This window comes from Rutilus rutilus, assembly GCF_951802725.1.
Source record: "Rutilus rutilus genome assembly, chromosome: 14".
NCBI classification, from domain to species: domain Eukaryota; kingdom Metazoa; phylum Chordata; class Actinopteri; order Cypriniformes; family Leuciscidae; genus Rutilus; species Rutilus rutilus.
Window position 1 is genome coordinate 25,672,007 of NC_140219.1, and position 18,903 is coordinate 25,690,909.

Sequence of the window (18,903 nt, forward strand, 5' to 3'; positions counted from 1 at the left end):
AGTTCCTAAAAAAATATAACATTGTAAATGCAAGGATGGACTACACAACTTTTAAAATCTTAGGACCCAATTAGGTAACACAAGCATTAGCGCATAGTTAATGCATAGTTAGCCAGCGCCAATTTAAAGAACATTTTGGCCATGGCCAAGGACACTCTTTGCTTCCAGATGCCCAAAAGATGGACTGCGTCAAAAAATGGAAATCACATTATGAAATAAATGTTTATCTCCAAAACACATTGGCCACAATTATTGGCACTCTAGATTTTGTTTACGAGTAAAATATCTATAGAAGTATATTCCCATTAATATTGATATTTTTTAGCACACCAGGGTGACTAGGAACATGAAATTGTCCAGCTATGACTTCTTGTTTCACAGGAGTTTAAATATGAGGAAACACAAAGGCCAAATTCCCTGAATCATCCATCACAATGAGTAAAACCAAAGAATATAGTTCTAATGTGCAGCAAACGATTGTTGAACATCACAAAATAGAAAGTGCCTCAAAGAAAATAGCTAAAGAATTGAAAATCCCCATTTTGACCATCAGGGCAATAATTAAGAAGTTATAATCAACTAATGATGTTACGAATCTGCCTGGAAGAGGACGTGTGTCTATATTGTCTTAATGGACGGTGAGGAGGAGAGTTTGAGTGGCCAAAGACTCTCCAAGGATCACAGATGGAGAATTACAGAGTCTTGGGGTCAGAAAGCCTAAAAAAAAAAAAAAAAAATCAAACAACCCCTACATCCCCACATGTTGTTTGGGAGGGTTTCAAGAAAAATCCTCCTCGCTCCGCTAAAATTAAACTCCAGCATATTCAGTTGTCAGACACGACTGGAACTTCAAAAGGGACCAGATTCTATGGTCAGATGAAACAAAAAAAAAAGGGGCTTTTTGGCAGCAAACGCACTAGATGTGTTTAAAACTGTAGGCTATTTTATTCCCACCAGCAGTTTTCTGTAGCAAATCACATTGACACATGTTATTAAGGTGAAAACATCCTGACTCAAAAAAAAAAAAAAAGCAGGCCAACTAACTTTAATTTTATAATTACTAGGGTATAATAAAAAATTGAAATACATAGAGGAATAGCCTAATACCTGACCCAACTTTTAAATAGTCTACCTGAACCCAAAACATCTATTATTGTTACTTTGTAATCATCTCATAAAAGCTTTTATTGTAAGAAAAAGCATGTTTTTTTTTTTTTTGTGCATTATTCCTAGGTTGAAACATTGCTGTCACAAAGTAATACAACTAGTGCAGTATTATGTCCAATGTATATAAACATGAATGTCAAATTACACTATATTATATATTTATTTTTTCATTGTTGTGCCAAAATAAGACAGGAGTTAAATACTTTAACCGTGCAGAACTGACTAAAGGTTGGGAGAGTGATAGGGAGCAACATGAGCAAATCTAAATGTAACGTTAATGGCGCGCCGAGCAATTGATACTTGTTCATTTCGCATTCGTGACAACCATAATAGAGCTTAGAGTTGAACTGCCAAAATAATGTAACTTCGAATAGAAATTATTCCATCGACTCTATATAACACAACATGCAGACTCCAACTTCATATAACGAAGCAATCGCTAACAAAAAGAAACATTTATCGATTATGTCTTACCTTGACTTTTTGCAGTACCGGTAACCGTCCTCCGTCCTCCTGACAATTCTCTGATGGTTTGGTTTTGAGCGCCTTTTTCGCGCTTTCCGGTGTGGTGACCACTTTTGGCTCAAATCCAGATGAGCCAGTGCTCACTGAGCCACATCTTTGCCCAAACTGGCCCAGATATGTTTTAAGATAACTGGGCCACATTTGGATCATCATATGTGGGCCACTTTTGGCTCACATCCAGATGAGCCAGTGCTCACTGAGCCATATCATTGCCAAAACTGGCCCAGATGTGTTTTAAGATAACTGGGCCACATTTGGATCATCATATGTGGGCCACTTTTGGCTCACACCCAGATGAGCAAGTGCTCACTGAGCCATATCTTTGCCAAAACTGGCCCAGATGTGATTTAAGATAACTGGGCCACATTTGGATCATCATATGTGGGCCACTTTTGGCTCACACCCAGATGAGCCACTGCTCACTGAGCCATATCTTTGCCAAAACTGGCCCAGATATGTTTTAAGATAACTGGGCCACATTTGCAGCATCATATGTGGGCCACTTTTGATTCACACCCAGAGCAGCCAGAGCTCACTGAACCATATCATTGCCAAAACTGGCCCAGATGTGTTTTAAGATAACTGGACCACATTTGCAGCATTATATGTGGGCCACTTTTGGCTCACATCCAGATGAGACAGTGCCACTGAGCCATATCTTTGCCAAAACTGGCCCAGATGTGTTTTAAGATAACTGGGCCACATTTGCAGCATTATATGTGGGCCACTTTTGGCTCACATCCAGATGAGACAGTGCCACTGAGCCATATCATTGCCAAAACTGGCCCAGATGTGTTTTAAGATAACTGGGCCACATTTGCAGCATTATATGTGGGCCACTTTTGGCTCACATCCAGATGAGCCAGTGCTCACTGAGCCATATCTTTGCCAAAACTGGCCCAGATGTGTTTTAAGATAACTGGGCCACATTTGCAGCATTATATGTGGGCCACTTTTGGCTCACACCCAGATGAGCCAGTGCTCACTGAGCCGTATCTTTGCCCAAACTGGCCCAGATGTGTTTTAAGATAACTGGGCCACATTTGGAGCATCAAATGTGGGCCACTTTTGGCTCACACCCAGATGAGCCAGTGCTCACTAAGCCATATCAATGCCAAAACTGGCCCAGATATGGTTTAAGATAACTGGGCCACATTTGAAGCATCATATGTGGGCCACTTTTGGCTCACATCCAGATGAGACACTGCCACTGTGCCATATCTTTGCCAAAACTGGCCCAGATATGTTTTAAGAAAACTGGGCCACATTTGCTGAAACATATGTGGGCCATTTTTGGTTTACATCCAGATTAGTCATTGTCGATTGTGCCACGTTTTTGCCATAGGTGGCCCACATTTGGTTTGTGATATTTGGGCCATATTCATTATTTATCATATGGGCCACTTTAGGCTCACATTCAGATTACACATTGCCATGAGTGCCGCATCTTTGCCTAAAAAGGCCCACATGTGATTTAAAATATTTGGGCCATATTTGCATTTTACATGTGGGCCACTTCAGGCTCAGACACATTTGGTCCGGACCATAAGTACGCCTGAAGTGCTGCATCATTGCCTGAAGTGGCCCACATCTGTCTGCTATTTGGGAGAGAGGATGGGCCAAGAGCAGTACAAACTCTTTGTTACAGAGATGCAGGGCACGAAACCCATCACCACCCCTTTGAAAAGGAACAATCTCTCTCTTATTAAAACAGCTCCAATAAGAGGACAGTCCAAGACAAAACTCACTGAAAAATGACTGTTTTCCACACTCTACATCACCTGTCAGACCCGTGATGGGAACCTAGAAAACTTCTTCAACCTCAAAAATCAGGCCTACCTTCCATCACTCTCTCATGGTGGACTACGCTCTGGAAACAAGGCTGATCTGTTAAGTTGCCTAGAAAACAGTATAAGCAGTGCCTAGGGCTCCAGACAGGGCCTAGGGCTTTTTTTTAAAGTGTCCCTATTATGGTTTTTCAAATATTTTTTTCCCCTTCATGCAGTGTGTAATATAGCTGTTTGTGAATGTAAACATTCTGCAAAGTTGTAAAGTCGAAAGTGCACGATAAATAAAGTTATTGTCTCCCAAAAGAAAGAATCGACTCTGAACCGACTAAACAAGTTGTTTGTATTTCGACTCCTACTGCTTTACGGTTCTACTGTACGTCACTAGAAAAAACATTTGCATAATTACCATTGCATAATAGAATTGCATTCTATGTTGTATGTCGTCCGCCCACGAACAACTTGACCAGCCCTCAAACTTCATTTTACTGAATTCAACGTGGGATTTGCAAAACGCTTGCTCTTGAAATATGGGTCAGTACCAAGTTTATTTGGACCAGCTTGCTCTTCAGAATCACAACCTGTAAGTATGAATAATTATTGATGTATATATTTTCTACCAGATGTTCAAAATACGTAGTTTAGTGTTTTACATTGTGTAAGTTTCTGGCTAACCGGCTAACTCACGTTATTACTGTCTTACTGAAATGCTTCTGCTAATCAGTCGTGATTAGGTATCACAATTACCTAAAACTGTGTTTATTAAAGGGCACCCATTAATTACTCTTTTCACAAGATGTAAAATAAATCTCTGATGTCCCCAGAGTATGTATGTGAAGTTTTAGCTCAAAATACCCAACAGATCATTTTTTACAGCATGTTTAAATTGTCATTTTTGGGGGGCTCAGAAAAACGCACTGTTTTAGTGTGTGCCCTTTAAATGCAAATTAACTGCTGCTGCACGGCCCAGGGGGCGGAGCCTCACGAGCTCGCGCTTCAGTCAGGACAATTTAATCTGATCATATCAAAACAGAAACTCTCAGTTGCGGTGTTCATTTCGACTCGGAGTCTGACAATAATGCCCACAGAGCCAGAGAATATATGCTGTATGAGATAGAACTGGTATAGTGTAGTTTAATTATGGTTATAACTTATTTGTCATCTGCTTTTATCCACTATTAGCCTGCTGTAGCAAACCCCGTCCAAATGATGACCAAAATAACATTATACTGATGAGTTCAGTGAAGTTTATTGTACATCACACAAAAGATGAGCGTTAGTTTTACTCCAGAGAATCACAGTAAGAGCTGAATAAACACAGTATAAGAAGTGCGTATTAAAGTCTTATCCATAAACTCTCGCTCTCTCTCCCTTTCATTATCAACAACATACACAGCGAAGTACACAAAACACTCGTTACAACTAACAGTAAACAAATATATACACACCTTTTCAGTGGGTGCTAAATAAACTGGTAAACCTTATATCCGTAAAATGACTCGATGAGCTGTCATAAAGTGCGCGCTCTCACTTTCATTTCTGCCGTGGTCAGTAACGTTAGTCCTGTCGCTCTGGAGACTGTAAGCTGGATCACAAACAGTACAGATCCATCCTCGAGTAACAACGAGAGTAAATGAAGACTGCTATGTTCATTCTTACATCCAACAACAGCACACCTCAATCGCTTAGGAGACATTCTTGTCTACAGCTGCTCCAGATTCGAACAATGGCAGACTCTGTGTCCAGCTCACTCAGGGCGGGTCTAGGCTCAAACAGCAGTGTCAATCAAGGAGTCGTGGGTGGGGCTTACGCAATTCTACGTCACATTGCACCGAATCTGAGAACAGCTCATTCTGAGACAGCGCTTATGATTTATTGAGATTGTAAAAAAACCACTGGGTGGATTTTTATCATTCTAGGGTGGTTTTGCTCACACACTGCCAACACACATTTATGTTCAAACACCATGTAAAAGTGAATTTTGCATAATAGGTGCCCTTTAATGCAGATTGTCTGTCGTTCTTACTTCTCTGAGTAAAGATGGAGCAAGATTCACATTAGTGCTGGGCACCGTTATTGATACAGTTCCCGCATATGCACTGCAATAAATTAGAAATATATACATGGGTTTGTTGATGGACATACACTTGTTAATGCTGATGGTGAGGAATTACAGCTGCAACATCTCATAATGTTCCATAACTGAGCAGCGTATCACTGAGAAACGTCCTGCTCAAGTTGTCCTTGCAATGGAGGTTCGGGTTGAATAACTCGTTCCTCCAATGTATCATCATCGGACTTGCGCTCGGACTGATATGGTAAAATTGACGTCATCTCTATGGTCTTTATAGTGTGTACAATCGCTGAGCTTTAGGAAGCCTTTGGGCGGAGCTATAATCCAGCTATGGCAATGGGCATTTAGCTTCCGACACACGCTGTAAGCAGTAGACCAATCACCACAGACTGAGCCATCTGGCCAATCAGAGCAGAGTAAGCTCATGGAAACGAGGGATTAAGAGAGACTGATTAATCTGATGAGTCGTTTGGGAATCATTGAAAAATGTGGGGATGTGCAATGAATATTTTGAGAAAATTCAAGTGTTTTCTGACCTTTGATTCGTGTAAACCTGTTGTAGGAGACTAAGACAAAATGAGGAGATACGCTACAAATAATGTGAAGTTCAGGCAATAACAGAAAACAGCAAAGATTAAAAGATTGAGAATAAGAATCCAAATCAGTATCACTTAAGAACGAGAATTGTTAACAATTATTTCACGTCCACACAGCTGACATATTTACCTGTTGTAGTTTATCCACGTTGTGTACACGAAATAGACACTGCCTTCCTGCACTTTTACAGTACTTGCATGTTCATTCATTGACACGTCTCCGTTGTTTTCTATCTTTCTCATGCTGGCACAGCCGTCAGCGTAGTTGATAGAGATGAGGTGCTTTGAAAAAGCCTTTGACGTGTTTCTGACGCGGAAAGCTGATCCTCGCTGTCCCTGTGCATATTTTGGCGCTCGAACTGAGTGAGGTTTTTTTCCACTATAACTTTTCTGCGTGTTGTCACATTTTATTATCGTCAACACAACAAAAGATTTGATGGGCTACTCATCACAGAACATGCAGGTAAAAAAGGCACGGAATTTTTAATCATAACATGTAAATTTATATTGTTGCCAGTGGAGATCTCAGCAAAAATATCACTCGCAAATTAATATTTTTGGTTGCAAATGTGACCGGTTTAGTCGACGTCTGGAGCCCTGGTGCCTCACGAAACAGTGCCCCAGACAGTGAGTTCCAAATACTAGATGGGTCAGCGGTCATCAACATGCTGAAACAAGGCGTAGCTAAAACTTTCAATGACTTTTCCAGCAAGAACTTCATAAATAATATCGATTACCCCTTTTCCACCAAAAAAGAACTGGTTCGGAACTGGTGCTGGTTCAAAGTTGGTTCAACTTGCGGTTGATGCTACTCCATGTGGCGGATGCTGCAAAAAAAAAAGGATTTAAAAAGATTACCCTGCGCACTGTGGACACAGATGTTGGGCGTCCTAGCCATTGCAAATGTGTCAGAGCTGGACGATACCTGGCCATGAGATTGCCAAGTCTCTGGGTCCTGACAAATCAAAGGCCCTTCCTGTGTTCGATACCTTCACTGGCTGTGACACAGTATCTGCATTTGCAACCAGGGGCAGGAAAACAGCATGGGATACCTGGAATCCAGATGACATGGCAACAGTGTGGAGCTTCACAATTCTCCTCTACGATCACACCAGCAGCCAACTCAACACTGATCAAGCTCATCTTGAATTGTTCATAAAGAAAGAAAGAGGAACTAAGGACTCACTGGTGCAGCACCTCAAAAGAGCAGTGTACCAAGGAGGACACCGTTGGGGACAAGCACTTGAGGTGGCACCAAATATGCCATCTCCAACAGACTGGGGTTGGATGGACCCAAGCTATTGGAGACCATTATGGTCAACTCTTTCACAGACAAGCCAGTCCATCCTTGAACTCTGACGTTGTGGCTGCAAGAAAGGCTGCCGAGGGCATTGCAAATGCAAATGCAAAAAAAAAGCCTCCTTAAGCATCCACAGCTGTGTCAATGTGGAGGAGACTGTGAAGGAGACAGTAAAGAATAGGTTCAACAACAACAACAAAATAGTTTTTTTTTTTAAGTAAATATTTGTGTTTGACACATTCTTTTGAAGCTATGTTGCTAGGTCATATTGAATATTCTACTCTTTACAGTCACTGTATTGACAGGGTTAATGAACAAATGTATTAAGATTTTTAAACTCTACACAACATGACTTTTTTGCTGAAGGTTAAACGTATAACTGACCATTTACTAATGAATTAATATCTGACAATTATGCCTAATGTGTGTCTGTGTTTATTCATATACAGTAGCAGCCTAGTCATAACTCATAAACTCCTATTCAGCTATATATGATTTATATTAATGGTACCTTTAAACTTAAATCTGTATTTTTTAAAACTGAATATTTGCAGTCTAAGAATTCAGAACAAAAAAATTGCTGTTTGAAAATACATGTCTATAAAATTCAGCCATGAAAACATTTCAATTCGTTAAATTTCAAATGTTCAATATTCGTTTAAAGAAATCAAATTCAGAACTATTTAAAATACCACATAAAATTCAATTTTGTTAGATTACACTTGTAAATAATTCAAATTTACACAATTTAAATTCAAATCATATTGTCATATTATAAGCTCCATAGATAAGTCAGACACAAGTATTTGTTATAGTTTAACAAATAATAATGAACAAATGAAATGAACAAAAGAACTCACTCTGGGATCTGTGGCCCCATCCCCCCAAACAGGACAAGAAGGTCTTATTTACCATGACCACAATCAGATAAGTTGGTTTTATGACTCTTAGCAATGTGAACAGGGCCCTGCTACAAAACCTACAGATATTAGAACAGACTCTCCTGCATTAATTTATCGATGAACTGATTAACATGAAATTAACATGCATTCCAGAACATTTTGTGAATGATTTACTGTCTTGTGTTGTGTCTTTTAATACTATTATCTGTTGATACTATTATCTCTTTGATACTATGTATTTTATTATAGAACCAACAGTCAACGTAACCTCACGCATACCATGCTTGGTCTCTATAAATTGGTACTTTGAAGATCGAAATGATTGTATACATGATATGGCGATAGCTGTGCAACATATTAGTATTACGAGAATCTTTCTTAGTTACGTCATCGGACACCAATCCACCGTGCCATTGCAAATGAGCACGCTTAGAACAAAGACTCATGAATCCTCCCCGCAGAGGAAACTCCCGCTCAGAAATTTCCCCTTTCTTATTGGTTGAGCCAGCCCTGCAAGGTGTGACCTTTGTCAAGCTTTAAAAGGCCTCTTCGCTAGCCCTAACCTCTCTTCTCTTCTGGCCTCAACTGCTGCTCCTTCAAGTTGATACTGTGGGGGGCCCCAGCAGGCCGTGAGCACTGCCTGCCATGCTTTCACGCTCTCAAAGGGAGTCAGACTGCTATTTTCTTCAATCCAGAAAACTGCAACCTTACCATCACTGAATGGGCAACGATCAACTCTTGGCCTTCTCGATACGTTCGGGACGCCGGGCTGTCCAGCGTGGCCTCAGCAGGCCCCCGGGCTGCAGGCTTTGACTCACAACAGCCATGTGCTCACTCAGGAGAAAACTCTCTCAACCACAACAGCGTCGAAACCACCATGCAAGTTCATCATATCTTCTCCATCCAGCAGAGAAGAAAACGATTACAACTTGTACAGTGACATTTGACACTCACAGACCCATCAACGAACTCAATTTTCAACCACTTCAAGAATTGTCCCACTGCACAGACCATGCAAGTATCAATTTAATGAGGTGCTCTGAAAATGATAAGCTGATGGTTCTTTTCATAGTTAAATAGATCTTTTCCATAGTTCCATTTCCTGCTTCCGGTTCTATATCACTCACCATTTTACCTATGCATGTATGTATGTATGTATGAATGTATGTATGTTTGTTTGTTTAGTTTAGTTATGTTTGTGATTTAGTTAATAAAACCTGTGCACAACATGTATTTGGTTCTGATTCTCTGCTTGCAGCAAAGTCCCTTTTACGATCTTGATCTTGTTACATGCTCTAAGCGCTGTACATGCTAGGAAATAATTATCTTTCGGTGGCCATGAAAGATACGCTTTTCTTAGAATAAATGAATAATCAAAAGAGTTCGTTGGAACAGATTAATTGATTGTAATATTAATTTAGCTACGCTCATCACTGCGTCACGGGCGGATCTACAGGGGGGCAAGGGGGGCAAGGGGAAGATCTATTTGGATCTTTGATGATCCAAAAACTGTACTTGTAAAAACAACCCGCCACTATGTCCACAAGCTTCTCAAAACAGTGAACTAAACAATACATTTACCAAAAGTGAACAATTTAATTTTTTTTTTTAGATGTATTATTAGCCCCTCCCCCCTGCCCCTCAAATACTTAGCTACCTCCCCTGATTCAAACGTGCAGAGCGGCGTTCGCTCAGTCTGGCTCACACACAGCGAGTCTGCTGCGGTGCGGTGGCCCTGCAACCTGACTGGAGAGACTGAGCTGCCCCAGAGCCTCTGAAGGTGAAGTCAGTTTCCCCAGGTGTAGTTTAAACACACGTTTAACTTAAAGTTACATTTGTAATGAATGTATTGTATGCTAAAGACGATTCTATGGAGCGAATTATGTGCCATAATTTAACAAACAAATCCAGCATTTTGCAAACAAACTCAATCTACTTCGCAAAGGAAAACTCGACTCGCAAACAAACTCAATCTACTTCGCAAAGGAAAACTCGACTCGCAAACAAACTCGATCCGCTTTGCAAAGGAAATCTCGACTCGCAAACAAAAAGAAACCAATGTGCAAGCACAAAGGTCACAAATGCGTCCAGGCAGATTTTCTCACAAATGCGTGCAGGCAGATTTTCTCACAAATGCGTGCAGGCAGATTTTCTCACAAATGTGTCCTGGCAGATTTTCTCACAAATGCGTCCAGGCAGATTTTCTCACAAATGCAGTTGAGCAACTTCCTCTTCTAAAACAGTAGATGGCGCTAAACTATAGGCTAATTTAGTGCTAGTCTCCCAGGAGAAGCACTGATTTGAAACTTGCCTTTGCCTACAGCTGAGGAAAATGACCGCTGAACGGGTGTGTTTCTGTCTTATTTGATCTATAATTAACCTTTTTGAGGTTTTCTCTTGCCAAACGTTTATTGCATATCTAGACAGAAATCCACATTAGCACTTAGTAGCACTTCACTCTAGGATCGGGGAATCTATAAGCTGAAAGCTCTGCCATCTTGTTGCTTTTTGTCATTTTTTTCTGCATCGGACTCATGCGAAATTACTAAATTAGTGATTATGTCTACACTTGAATGAATCTATTTCTTTCGTTCTCCATAAATTAATGAGAACATTTAATTTAATTGAAAGGAGGCTCCCACTTATTTATTTATTTAGCCTAGTTGGAATTCAGTCAGCTTAACAATTAATGTAATAAAATAATTAATGCAAAAAAAAAAAAAAAAAAAAAAAAAACAATATACAATTGTTTCTTATCTTGCCTGTGACGTAGCCTATGCAGTGCCCAAATTATTATTTTGGACACACAAATGAAACCCGCCGCTCAATTAAATGAAATGTTCTCATTCATTTATGGAGAACGAAAGAAATAGATTCGTTCAAGTGTAGACATAATCACTAATTTATGGTGCTAATGTGGATTTCTGTCTAGATATGCAATAAACGTTTGGCAAGAGAAAACCTCAAAAAGGTTAATTATAGATCAAATAAGACAGAAACACACCCGTTCACCGGTCATTTTCCTCAGCTGTAGGCAAAGGCAAGTTTCAAATCAGTGCTTCTCCTGGGAGACTAGCGCTAAATTAGCCTATAGTTTAGCGCCATCTACTGTTTTAGAGGAGGAAGTTGCTCAACTGCATTTATGAGAAAATCTGCCTGGACGCATTTGTGAGAAAATCTGCCAGGACGCATTTGTGAGAAAATCTGCCTGCACGCATTTGTGAGAAAATCTGCCTGCACGCATTTGTGAGAAAATCTGCCTGCACGCATTTGTGACCTTTGTGCTTGCACATTGCTTTCTGTTTGTTTGCGATGATTTCCTTTGCAAAGCGGATCGAGTTTGTTTGCGAGTCGAGTTTTCCTTTGCGAAGTAGATTGAGTTTGTTTGCGAGTCTAGTTTTCCTTTGCAAAGTAGATTGAGTTTGTTTGCAAAATGCTGGATTTGTTTGTTAAATTATGGCACATATTTCGCTCCATACGATTCAGCATCAGCAAAAACAGCGAGTCTATTACGTTAGCCAAAATCAGCGGTCAAATCGCTCCCTCGTGATTTGATTGTTGGAAAATGTAGTCTATGCTGTTGCTAAACTGCGGGACGCGTTTGATAATAAAAGGCTATTAAAAGTACCAAAGTTGACGCAATAGAAGCTGTTCCAAATGCGGCGCGCGAGACACACCGCAACGAGACAAGCAACGTATATTTTGGGCTTCGTGTGCACATCTAAACGGTTAGATTCACTTAAATACAGTTTATGTCTTAAATGGGCGTTAACAGTTGGGAGAAAATATGATGCGTAATAATGATTAGATCTGCATTTGGTCTTAAAGAGGCAGCAGTCTAATAAACCTGCTGACAATTGCTCCATTAATGTGAATCAAACAACAAAGGCAAAGAGAAAATCAGTCACAGCCCTTGAATGAATAATTTTGGCTTTTATAAGCTTTAACCTATCTATGGTTAAATCTTTAAATCTTACTTTATTAGATGTCTTTTTAGCCCATATTACTCCTGAACAGTAATGTCAGACATTACTGAAATTAAAGCACTGGGTCTATATTTTGTAAATTTGTTTAATTGTATACTTTTTTTGTTTGACCATGTGTTTGTACTTTGTTTTTGGTGTCCTATGTCTTCTGTATATAAAACACAAAAGCCTGCACCCTTCTGCATAACATAGCCTACATGTTTTATTTGTGTTGTTAAAGCCTTGCTTTTTATTTTGCTATAGAAATTTATTTTATAAAGCAATATTAATTTTGTTCTAAATCATTTTTTCCCATTTTTTTAATATAACAAAAAGAACCGATAAGAATACCGTTAAAGTACCGGATCGATAAGGAGTATCGGTAAGAGTAGTAATACGTAATACCCTTAAAGGGATAGTTCACCCAAAAATGAAAATGCTGTCCTCATTTACTCACCCTCATGTTGTTCCAAACCTGTATGACTTTCTTTCTTCTGCTGAACACACAAAAAAATATATTTTGAAGAAAGTCGGTAACCAAACGACTGATGGACCCCATTGACTTCCATAGTAGGAAAAAAAAAAATACTAATACTAATAAGTCAATGGGGACCAGCAACTGTTTAATTACCAACCTTCTTTAAAATATCTTCTTTTGTGTTCAGCAGAAGAAAGGAAATCATACAGGTTTGGAACAACATGAGGGTGAGTAAATGAGGACAGCATTTTCATTTTTGGGTGAACTATCCCTTTAACGACACCCATCCCTATTGGCAGCAACGAATTAAAAGTTATGGCCAATTTAACTGTGATTAAATTCAGTATATATACGTCTGCCATATGTTGCCACCCCTCAAAAATTCCTGCCCCCCTCTCGCCACCCCATAAATATTTTTCTAGATCCTCCCCTGCACTCCGTCATCCTAGGTCTCTAGGGTCAGATCACTCAATGGGACACCACCTGCCAAAACCGCTGTCTATCCAGAGTCGCTCGTGTTTCCTCTCAAAATCCGGATACCCCCACGTCAGACCCAGAAGAACCGAAAATACTACCCGATTATGCAGACCTCATCGAAGCCTCCAGTAAGAAAAAAGCCAACTCCCTAAACATCGCCCAAGTGACTGTGCCATAGACCTCCTTCCCGGTGCTTCTCCTCAGGGCCGGAGTGGGGCCACTTTTCAGCCCGGGAGTTTCAAGACCGGCCCACTTTTTCCATGGTGGAATTCCAAATTATCACTTTTTCCAAATTGGATAAATGAAGCAACAGTTCAGCTCTTACTATTGTGTAGTTTGTATTAATACCATGGTTCAACAAATAATGTAAAGGTTAAATAATAATTCACTTAGACTTTATAAGCAGCAATTGCGACTTTATTTCATGCAATTCTGACTTTATATCTCGCAATTCTGAGAAATAAAGTCAGAATTGTGAGATGTAAACTCGCAATTGTGAGATAAAAAGTCGCAATTATCTTTTAAAATGTTTTATTCTGTGGCAGAAACAAGCTTCCATATCTCCTGGCCTCTTCCTCCCATCCAGCCTCCCTGACGCGTACCATTTACAGTAGGGCCGGCCCAGCTATCGGTAGGCGGTGCCGCGGTAGCCTACCTGAGAAAACGTTTTGGAATAGACGGGCTATGGACCCAACCAACTCTATAGGAGGGGAGGTGAGAACTCCCTCACATGGTACAACCCATGCAGAGGCTGCGTGCTGCGGTGTCAGGATGCGGAACGTGTGTAGCCTAATGTAACTAACGTGACAAATGTGAAAAAAAAGAAAGAAAAACAAATCCTCGACCGGCCCAAAAGTGAAGCAGCCCACCGGGAATTCTCCCGATTCTCCCGATTACCAACCCCGGGCCTGCTTCTCCTCCTCGGGGAAGGATATTTCTTCTGTCCTGGCCTCAATCCGAAGCCATGAAACGCTACATTGACGAGGAGCTAGCCAAAGGTTTCATCAGACCCACAACCTGAAGTGCCTCAACCTCACCGGCAGCCGCCGGATTCTTCTTCGTGAAGAAGAAGAACGGGGGGTTACGACCCTGTATCGACTACCGAGGGTTGAACGACAACACCGTGAAGTTCAGGTATCCCTTGCCTCTTGTTCCTCCCGCCCTAGAACAGCTCCGCCAAGCCAAGTATTTTACCAAGCTAGATCTGCGCAACGCTTATAATCTGATTCGCATCCGTGAGGGGGATTGAGTGGAAGACTGCCTTCTCCACCACTAGTGGGCACTATGAGTACTTGGTCATGCCATTCGGTCTGTCAAACAGTCCTTCAGTGTTCCAGTCTTTCATGAACGACATCTTTTGGGACATGCTGGATAAATGGGTGATTGTATACATCGATGACATCCTAATTTACTCAAACTCTATGGAGGAGCACATCCAACAGGTCAGGTTGGTCTTGGAACGTCTGATTTAATACCAACTCAACGCCAAAGCTGAAAAATGCGAGTTTCATCAAACAAGCACATCATTTCTAGGATACATCATCAGCCAGGAGGGTGTAGCCATGGATGAGAAGAAGGTCAAGGGGGTTCTGGATTGGCCCTTACCCCAAACCGTCAAGGAACTTCAACGGTTCTTGGGCTTCGCCAACTTCTACATGAGGTTTATAAGACATTTCAGCATTACTGCCGCTCCATTAACCGCTATGACCAAGCGTCACACTGCTCGTCTGAATTGGTCAACAGAAGCACATCAAACTGAAGACTCGTTTCACGTCCGCACCAATTCTCCGTCATCCAGATCCAGAACGTCCATTCATGAGAAAGTAGATGCCTCCAACACAGGGGTCGGGCAGTATTATCTCAACGACAAGGCAATCCAGCAAAAATGTACCCTTGTGCTTACTTCTCCCGCAAACTCACCCCGGCCGAACGTAACTACGATGTGGGTAATCGTGAATTGCTAGCCATGAAGTTAGCACTGGAGGAATGGCGCCACTGGCTGGAGGGAGCAGGTCAACCCTTCATAATTCTCACTCGAATATCTCCGCTCAGCCAAACGTCTGAATCCCCGGCAAGCTAGGTGGGCCCTATTCTTCACCAGATTTCATTTCACTGTGACGTATCGACCTGGCACCAAGAACACCAAAGCCGATGCTCTCTCACGTCAAACAGAAGAGACAGTTCAAACCCCTACTCACGAGAATATCATTCACGCTAACCTGCTAGTAGCCCCAGTTCAATGGAATATTATCACGGAGATCCGACAAGCCAACCTTCAATTAAGACCACCTCCTGAATGCCCAGCTAATCTCCTCTTCGTTCCAGATTCTCTTCGACCTCGAATCCTCGATCAAGTTCACTCCACACCAAGTTCTGGTCACCCTGGGATCACCGCTACCACCCACTTGCTCCAAAATGAAGAGATGTCTTATCGATCACAAGTTCAGTATGGCGTACCACAAGGCTCAGTACTAGGACCGTTGCTGTTCACTCTGTACATGCTACCATTAGGAGATATCATTAGGAAGCATGGCATTAGTTTTCACTGCTATGCTGATGATACTCAGCTCTATATTTCTTCACGCCCCGACGAAACTTACCAATTCACAAAATTAATGGGAATGCATAGCTGATATAAAAAAACTGGATGACTAGTAATTTCCTACTACTAAATTCTGAAAAAACATAGATTATAATTATTGGACAAAAAACTTCCACACGTAATAATCTAGAATACTGTCTATAAGTCTTCGTCGTCCGTTAGGAACCTGGGTGTGCTCTTTGATACCAATCTTTCTTTATTTGAAAGTCACGTGTCTAGAATCTGTAAAACCGCATTTTTCTATCTTAAAAATATATCTAAATTACGCCATATGCTCTCAATGACAAATGCGGAACAATTAGTTAATGCGTTCATGACCTCAAGGCTAGATTATTGTAATGCTGTACTGGGTGGTTGCCCTGCACGCTTAATAAACAAACTACAGCTGGTTCAAAACGCAGCAGCTCGAGTTCTTACCAGAACCAGGAAGTATGACCATATTAGCCCGGCTCTGTCAACACTGCATTGGCTCCCTATTAAACATCGCATAAATTTTAAAATATTGCTGATTACTTACAAAGCACTAAATGGTTTAGCTCCGCAGTACTTGAGCGAGGTCTTAACGCATTAAAGTCCTTCATGTCTATTGCGATCTCAAAATTCCGGCCAGTTAATAATACCTAGAATATCAAAATCGACTGCTGGCGGTAGATCCTTCTCCTGCTTAGCACCAAAACTTTGGAACAGTCTTCCTACCATTGTCTGGGAAGCAGACACACTCTGTCAGTTCAAAGCTAGACTAAAAACACATCTCTTTGACCTAGCATGCACATAACACATTATAGACTTCTATAATTCCATATTAGGCTGCATAGATTAGGTCAGCCGGAACCGGGAACACTTCCCATAAATCCTGATGTACTCGTTACATTATAAGAAGAATGGCATCTACGCTAATTTTAGTGTCTTTGTTTATCCCGAGGTTTTCCCGCAGCCTGCCGGATCCAGGCCGTATCCAGATCTGACGAAGGACCTTCGCCTGGACCCGATGTCAACGCAGTGCTGAAGTGCCAACTAGTCTCTCCCTATGGAGGATCCCTTTACCACTCTACAGATAAAGCGTTGTCGGGAAAATTCGTTTCGCGTTCCTACCCCGAAGTGACAAAATTAAATTAAATTCTGTATCAAAATTTATAAGGAAAGACCAGTACTTTGTTTAGGCTTGGTTTGTAGGGAATTCCAAACCTGCGCACATATATTCAAACGCACATAACTATAGAACCAATTCTTAATGCGCATGTGAACGCCATCAGCGTTTATCACAGGTTCGCGTTTAAAGTCTATGTAGAGAGAATGGTGTCGTCTTAGCGGCCCCTAATTTAATAACAAATGATCGTTGCGATGGAAGCTAGTCAATCAAAACTAACTTTAGCTGGAAAATAACTTTATTAAAGAACCACTATAAAGCCAAAACAATCTCTATTACCTTAAATTATACGTTTGTCTCTGTAAAGCTGCTTTGAAACAATCTACATTGTTAAAAGCGCTATATAAATGAGGATGACTTGACTTGACTTGACTCTGCGAAGGAGTTCCCATTTCCTCAATCACGTCAAACAATTTTTGGCCTATTCATGATGTCTGTTTTCAGAGAAACTCCATGGCATTTTCAAACTCATCAATTAGACGAGACACTTCTGGTCCAGCACAGTCTAGCAACAGAGGGAATCCTGCTCTTGCATCAGACCAACTGCTCCTCAATCTCCCTTCATTGTAGCACTGTTTTGCTCATGCGCTTGTGATTGTTAATTAAGAGTACATGAAAAGTGCATAATTTCATTCTGTATCTTCTCAGATACTGTGATTTCATTGTAATCCTTCTCACAATGTCACTGAATTAACCAGTAACTATTCACCTGAACGGTTTATGATGCTGTATATGGTATCATTGTAATCATTCACCATCAAAACATAGGGGTAGACATCACATTTTACATGTTATCATGTTTGAATCGGGAGATATGATACAAAATACTAAATTTGGTCAAGGCGTAAAGTAAAATGGCCGCCACAACACGTTTTTGTGATGGCTCCATTTGTGAAAATGCTCAGGGCCACAAACTGTACAAGTGTACCAAGATTCATGCTTTTATGAAAAAGTGAACATCATTTTCACATATCACCTGGACTAAAATACAAATGTACCATTTTGAGCTGATATAGGCTATTTATTAAAAAGTGTGGTTGTAGTTTTACTTCTAAAAACATTGAACATCTATCTATAAATTACAGAAACGTCTGTGTCTGTCTGTCTGTCTGTCTGTGTGTCTGTTATTCACATATCTCTCGAACCGTTAGTCCGATGGATTTCAAACTTGACAGGTGTCTTGCTACGGGCACGAGTAAGTGCAGTGCCAAGTTTGACATTGTTTGGATGAGAAATGCAAAAGATATCGTTAAAAATACCAGTAAAAGAAGCACTTAGAAGGTTGTGGTTTAAAAATAAACATTCTGATAAACACTGTCAGCTACACTGTTTACTTCTGAATATTATATTCACGGCCATCATTTGTAGTAACCTGTTCACAAACTGTTTGCTCAAGCGTAGCATTTTTTCGGAGTTCACTGTGTAGCCTGCTCCCTGAAATCTGTAAGTCACCTACGCCGTTTACTTCTGTATATTATATCTATCTATAAATTACGGGAACGTTTTTCTGTCTGTGTGTGTGTTATTCGCATATCTCTCGAACCGTTAGTCCGATGTATTTCAAACTTGACAGGTGTCTTGCTACGGGCATGAGTAAGTGCAGTGCCAAGTTTGACATTGTTTGGATTAGAAATGCAAAAAATTTCGGTAAATATATATCGGTAAAAGAAGCACACACTGGCTTTTGCCGCTCTAGCCGCTCTTTCTACCATGCACAAATAAAAATGTCACTGAACTTTTGCTGTGCAATTGTAACAATGAGTATTTTGCACTAGTTAGTTTAAACAACAGTTAAATTTGTATTTTCAATACTGTCTTGTTTTTAAGACAGTTTTTTATATCCTTTGCTGTAGTGTCAGTAGGAAATATCAGTTTACATTCAT